Below are 8068 nucleotides of genomic sequence, written 5' to 3'. Positions count from 1 at the left end.
TATATGTAATAAAAGAAAAAATCCATGGTTGCATGCATTATTAGCTCACCTGGTCCGAAGGCAATTTGTCTATATTGCTTTAAGCGACTTCTTCTCTGGAACAAAGTGATGGATATTAACCATATTGGACTGGAAGCATCCCTAGGTGGTGGGGATTCAAAAGTGTACAAATGGTGGGGCCGAGGGGCGGGGGCAAAAAGGGTTATTTGGCTCTGTTGCTTTAAGCAGCTTCTTCTCTGAAACTAACTGATCGATATTAACCATATTTGACTGGAAACATCCCTAGGTAGTGGGGTTAAAAAATGGACAAATGGTGGGACCGACCCCCTAGGGGGCTGAGGGGCGGGTCAAAAAAGGGTTATTTGGCTATATTGCTTTAGGCGACTTCTTCTCTTGAACTGAGAGATTAACATGAACCATATTTGACTTGGAAGCATCACTAGAAAGTGGGAATTCAAAATTGTACATATCGTGGGGCTGATCCCGGAAGGAGCTGAGGGGCGGGGCCGAAAATTGTTATTTTGCTACATTGCTTTAAGCGACTTCTCTCTGGATCCGGAACAAGAGATGGATATCAAACATATTTGACTGGAAGCATCCCTAGGTAGTAGGGATTCAAAATTGTACAATGGTAGGACTGACACCCCCATGCGGTTGAGAGGCGGGGCGAAAAGGGGACAATTTGACTTTATTGCTATAAACCACTTCTGTAGATTGGTTTGGTTTAGTATTGTTTAACGTCCTATCAACAGCTATGGTCATTTAAGTACGGCCTCCCACGTGTGCAAGTGCATGCGTGTAGAGTATGCGTGTGTGTTTTCGGAGGCTGCGATATGTTCGTGTTTGTCTCCATTGTGATAGCGCGAAACTGATGCCGACTTTATAGTGCTACCTCACTTAAACATACTGCCGGCAGACACCCAACAGGACAACCCACCCGTTCACATTATACTGACAACGGGCGAACCAGTCGTCCAACTCCTAAATTGCTGAGCGTTAAGCAGGAGTAGAAACTACCATTTTTACAGACTCTGGTTTGTCTCGGCCAGGGGACAGAACCCAAAGTTTTCCTGACAGGGGCGAACGCTCAACTAAAGGCCAAAAGGTTCCACTGTACTTTGAAAAGGTTGAGATCCCCACCCTATAACCATATATGAGTCGCCGGCTGGGATTAGGGTCCTTTAGCAGTAAGAAATCAGTGTTGTGATTTTCATGATTTAGAAATCTAGAGACATTTCTGATCAGAATGATATAAAAAATATGTCAGTCCGTCAATATTTTAAGATTTGACGCCACTTTAAAGATACGTAATACATAGAAGTAGGCTGTTTGACTTCTGACGTCGCTTACAACGTCATTATTTCTAACGTTACTTTTAAGATTGATACCGGCGGGTAACATATGTATATTAACTTTAACTGCTTATGTCTGGCTTCACTCCAGAAGTTTAAGCATGATTGTAAAGAAAATTCCAGAGCATTTAAATGGAAATAACTTAATATGTTATTAAGTCATACACAATTACTGAAATGTAAAACAAATAGGGTTCTATATGACCATGGTATAAATAATACTTCTGTACTTTTGAACTTTGTAGACTAACATCTCTACAGTTTTCTTCCGGTTATAGCTGTGACAAAAATATGTTTACAACAAAAACTTGTTGAATCAGTGAATCAGTATTCACAAATCTATACCATTTTGTAATGACCATGACATACATGAAATTAATTTGTGCGAGTGTTGACGTTGCAAGCGTGGTCACTGTATTTTACGTCGCCACTTTTAATGTGAGTCATGCCCAACTCAACGAGTTTTTAATGTATTGAAGAGATTATATCTAAAAATGCAACGAAGAAAAAAAAGCATGGCCTTCTGTGTTACGGATTAATTTACAATTTTTATTTCTCTTTAGCGTATATATTCTTGCGACACTTTGGTCAAAACTCATACAGTAATTAAAGATAAACTTTATTTATTTTACAACAACATGAAACAACATATTTCAGCTTATATTGGGGGCGGGGGTATTGGGGGAAACTGGGTACCCAGAGAAAACCAACGGGCAGGTGACCCCATATCTGTTCACGTCCGATAGGGGAATTGAACCCCTGCCGCCTTGGTGAAAGGCAAGTGCGCTATCCACTTCACCACCCAACCACACAGTACAGCACAATCCTGTGTAATAAGTATTTGAGTATTATATTTTAGTTGAAAATGCTGGTATACTTAGTCTCAGACTTTCCCATGTAAATATTTGAGGTTAATGAGGTCACTTGTTTCAACAGTACCACTTTTCATTTGAATGAAAACTTTAAAATCTTGCTGTTTTAATTTAGTGATTGTTTTTCTGAAATATTTGTTAAACATCATTTCCAGAAAACAAAACAGGCATTTTAGTTAAGGCACAGAATATGTTATTCAAATATATTCAATACTGGGTTTTTTTGTAGATAATAAATAACAAGTTATGATTTGTTCATTATCCCATCATTTTATTGGCCAAGGAAAATTCAATACTCTTATCACATCACTACACATTTTGGCCTCACTTCCTACATCCAGTAAACACTTTGACATGATGAAAACCCTAGAAAACTTGTACAGCCACAGAAAGACCGTCCTTAGGCCAGTACAAATGGACTGAATAGTCACTGAAATGCACTATTAGTAGATTTCAAACACAGTATGTCATCATTCCTTTGTTTGGATAGATCACCAATATGAGCTTAATTACATCTAGTGTAGGCAAAGAAGTTCCCTGGCCTTTTTCACCACTTTCTAGAAGACCTTCAGGAATGACTTTCCCCCCCACAACTAGTCTCACATCAGTCTCCTCCCCGCCAAGTGCAGGTTTCACCTTAAGTTCCCCTAAAACCAATTTATATATACCTGGTACATACAAGGTGTGGTGATCATCTATGCATCACAATATATACAATTTTACAGCTATATTGTGAAATAAACCAGTTTTATAAACAAAATGCATTCTCAACACATTCATTGGACGTGAAAAACAACATTGTACAATCGGAAACGATGGATTTCAGGAGGCTAAATTACCGAGTTATCTTGAGGTATTTAAGTTTTATGAGTACATGGATCTCTCGCGTGTCACATATGTCTTCGATCGTATATCTGAACACGGCCAGCCCGGATCATATTGCTGTATAAACATTGTTTTACTGACATGCTGTGACGGTATAATCAATTACGTTAACAATGAGACGTTTATATTACGTATATTTAAACCAGATGGTGCCCCTAAAAAGGTAGTCTATGACAAAATAACACAAGAAAAGTTTACTGAATTGATATTTAATATAAAATCAATTACTATCTCGTAAAAGATTGATGAATCGTATAGAACACGTATAGAGACATATTGGTCAGAAAAGATTTTACCAACGATCAAGCGCGGGGTGTTTTACAAAAAAGTTTGAAAAACAACAATTGCAAATCAATGAATCACATGATCAAGTCTCAAACTTACGAAGGTCCCTATCGAATTCAGGGTTTATGTACTTTATACCATTCAACAGTCTCAATACTATTATGTACCACGTAATTAGATTAAGTCTAAGTTCGTGGATGGTGTACGTAGAAAAATGATTGTCCAAAAGGTTGAAAAACAACCATTTCGAAATAATGAATCACACTATCAAGCATCAAACCTCACAAGTTCCCTTGCGAGAATTGTCAACATTTGATAAAGCTCTAAAAGTTAAAAAATTCCCAAAACATGTGTGCTAGAAAACCGACTTTTGTTTTTACTTCTACGAATGACATAACAATACCGCAGGAATCGCTAAAAATATGAAAATGCCGACGGTATTAAGCATTAAGCTTTATTAAAACTTATTATTTTTATCTTATGTTTATTTATAAATCTACAAATATACAAGAGGCCCATGTTGCCCTGCCGGTAGGGCGTAAGAATTGTACCTGCTGCCCCCAATTGCATGATCGTAAGAGGCGACTAAATTTGGGACCTTATCTCTTCTCTCCTTTCTAAATAACTTTCTTTTTCCTAATGTCTCCCTTGACAATGCCTCACTTTTGGCCATTTGTTGAGCGTTCGCCCCTGTGAGGAAGGCTTTGGGTTCTGTCCCCTGGCCGAGACATACCAAAGTCTTTAAAAATGGTAGTTTATACTCCTGCTTAACGCTCAGCAAATTAGGAGTGGGACGACTGGTTCGCCCGTTGTCAGTATAATGTGACCGGGTGGGGCGTCCTGCTGGGTGTCTTCGGCAGAATGTTTCAGTGAGGTAGCACTATAAAGTCGGCATCAGTTTCGCGCTATCACAAGGAGACAAACACGAACATATCGCAGCCTCCCAATATACACACACATACACTACACGCATGCATCTTGCACCCAGGGGAGGCCGTCCTTAAATGACCTTAGCTGTTAATAGGACGTTAAACAAAATCAAACAAACAAACAAACAAACAAGAGGCCCATGGGTCTTAACGGTCACCTGATATATTTATACAGAGTTGATTTTTGTTGTAAACATGAACAGAAATATTATTCAAAGTGACAAAAAACAATAAAACCACCTTATTTATTATCTAGCATGCAAATTTAAGACTGAAAAGTATTTGAAACTAGCACCTCTGATTCTAAACAAGGAAAATGAAGAAACTTTATTTTAGCACACAGACTCCATTGGGCCCCACCCTACAGCCTTTGAGGGTAGGGATGGCTCAAAATTTACGAAGTATCAAACTGTCAACTTAGGGTTATAATTCCAATAAAGTTATCAACATGTAATATTCAAAGTAGCATTTGCCATTATAAACCATAACAAATTTTGCCCCCCCCCCCTCCTTCTCCTAAGGTAAAGCACCTTAAGACCCCCTTCCATCTATGAAGAGTATTTGATTCTACCATATCTGGGTCTTGAGAAGAAGATTTTTGAAATTTCAGTCAATTCAACCCTTTTTGGCCCCACCCATCAGTCCCGGGGGGTCAGTCAGGGCTAATATGTGAATACCATCAAACTGCTATCCAATACTGATAATTCTAACCCAAATTGAATTACTTCCAATGACAATTAAACAAATGTTAGTCTAAAATGTGATTTCCCAATGTAAACTATAATAAAGTTTACCCCCTCCCCAGGGGGAAACGTGAGACCCCAGGGTCATGAAATTCACAAATTTGGGAAAGCACCTTAAGACCCTTCCATCTATGAAGAGTATTTGATTCTACCATATCTGGGTCTTGAGAAGAAGATTTTTGAAATTTCAGTCAATTCGACCCTTTTTGACCCCACCCATCAGCCCCGGGGGGTCAGTCAGGGCTGATATGTGCATACTATCAAACTGCTACCCAATACTGATAATGCTAACCTAAATTGAATTACTCCCAATGGCAATAAAACAAATGTTGGTCCAAAATTTGATTTACCTATATAAACTATAGTAAAGTTTACCCCCTCCCCAGGGGGAAACGTGAGACCCCAGGGTCACGAAATTCACAATTTTAGTAAAGCACCTAAAGACCCTTTTATCTATGAAGAGTATTTTATTCTACCATATCTGGATCTTGAGAAGTAGATTTTTGAAATTTTAGTCAATTTTACCCTTTTTGGCCCCACCTCCCAGGCCCCTGGGGGCTGGGGACCATATCATTAACAATTTTAGTTAACCTTTGGCCATGGAAGGTTTCTGCAAAATTTCATTGAAATTGGTTTAGGGGTTTTGGAGAAGAAGTTGAAAATGTAAATTGTTTACGGACGCACGAACGACGGACGACGACGGACAAAAGGCGATCGCAATAGGTCACTTGAGACTTTGTCTCGGGTGACCTAAAAAGCAGTATTTATATGTTTTCAAACACATTACATAGATATTGTCACACGAACATATATTATGGACAAAGAGTTCGTAGCGGTCTGGTAACTTTTACAAAGAATGGAACTGAAAAAAAATGATCGATGGAACTGGAAAAAATCATCCATTCTGATGAGGAAAACAACAAATAATAAAACCAAACAAAATGTTATACCAGTTTACACAGCAATATTATCCGGGGCGGCCGTGTTCAGCTATGCGAAGTCCTTAGATATGTCTGCACACATGTGTGAAACGCGGTTAATCTTCATACTTGAACATCGTAAACTTTTACCTCACGATAACTCGTGTGATATGGTCAAAAAGTAAAGTATAAATACTGAAAACGCTGTTTGTCGATAACGGAAGCCAAACTCACAACTTCACAATATGCAGATTATGGTGTTGTATCCGAGACACATACAAAACAATTGTTATATGACGTAAATTAAATGGTTAACTTAGCGGCAACTTAATGCAAAATTTTAAACTAGTATTTTGTTCTTAAAAGGTGAGATTCAAAAGATCAGTTTATTTTGTAAGAATTCATTATAATCATCACATAACAACAAACACAAACAATGTTTTTAATTTTGTACACAGTGCTCAAACATTATATTTCAGGCTTGAAACATCCAAGCTAGGTCATTCGGGTTTTGGGCAGTGGGCAATATATCCAATCAATACAATCCTTGTTTCTATACACACGCAAAATAAATATCCCTGCATTTATCTTAATATATATGAAAATAGTATCAAATCGTTTTCAGATATAAAAAGGAGAGTTTTCTCCTTGATATCCAGATACCTTGGTGTGCATACACCTTAACTTGATGCATGTGCTTGCGAACATATACACTGACTCGTACAACAACCACAGTTTTCAATAATCGACTCAAATTTTTGATACTGCACATCTTTTATCCGTTTATTAAAAAAATACAGCTTACTTTTCTCGGCCTTAATGAGCTACATTTGTATGTATACCGGTACTATAATCACCTCATGTCCCAATTGTAGGACAGGTCTCCTGTTCGGTTCAATATTGATGTATTAAACAATATTTCGTTTTTAGTTTGTTTTATATGTATCCCAGGTGAACATAGCGACATCTGTCTTGATATGAGGTCAGTATGCCTCTCCAAAGCTAGTAAAAGAGAAATCAAACTATTCATGACCTAGGTATATAAATAAACTTGAGATGATATGTGAATTCGTATAATTCAGTTGGGTCGGAATAGAAATTGACATGTGATTATAAGACAGTTGAACTATATTTATGAAGATATCAGCCTTAATGACTTTTTATTTTCAATGTCAACTTGGTTATGTTCTTGTTGAATAGCTAGCGTACAGTTCATTATATTCAAATGACAACTTCCGATTTTTATTTTTTTTAGACAAAATATGAACTCAGCGTAAACACGAAAAGACAACAAAGGGGCCTCATTGTTGACACATACAATAACAGTGAATAATAATGAAACCATTCATACGAATACGATTGGCATTTTACTGAGTTGACTGAGTTTACTAGTTGAAGAAAAAATCCGTTCAACCCTTATATTTACATTCTGAATGTTTCGTTATTATTGACCTTAATACAGATATTCCATTATGTTTTCGAAAGAGAAGTGTCTTTGTCTTCAGTGCAAACGAGATTCTTGGAAAAGCCTAACATCACCAATTTTTTCCTTCTAACGGTTATCTCATATATGTATTATTCCTGGCGGGAGGAGAAACTACAAAATGGCGTTGATCAAATTGCCTTCATAGCTCTATGATAATGTTTCTGCTAATGCTTATAGATGAGCTTGTAGTAGAAATATATAAATGGTAAAATAGAAACAGCCTATTTCTACAATTATATAATCTAACTCAAATCAACTGAGCTATTCGGTCGCCAGAATGTTAGAAAACGTAGTATTTGACATCAGGGATGGTCACAAGTTAACTTTATTGACAAATTGTATAGGCTGTCCTCATGATCAAAATTTTGATTTATCCAATCCTTTATATATGTCATTGCATTGACACATTGGTTGTTATTTCGACTTGACTCTGAAAATGAGAATTATTAGTGTAGCTTATACTCATGCGATAATGACTATGTATACTTACACAGATATAATATTTATAGCGATATTCACAACAGGATCAATAATTGTTTCATGCGGCCAACATGTTAAGAAAGCATATTATTTGAATAAATTTTAAATTTACAACA

The sequence above is a fragment of the Mizuhopecten yessoensis genome, unplaced genomic scaffold (genome assembly GCF_002113885.1).
Source record: "Mizuhopecten yessoensis strain PY_sf001 unplaced genomic scaffold, ASM211388v2 scaffold10751, whole genome shotgun sequence".
Classification (NCBI taxonomy): Eukaryota; Metazoa; Mollusca; class Bivalvia; order Pectinida; family Pectinidae; genus Mizuhopecten; species Mizuhopecten yessoensis.
This window is presented reverse-complemented; position numbering follows the sequence as displayed.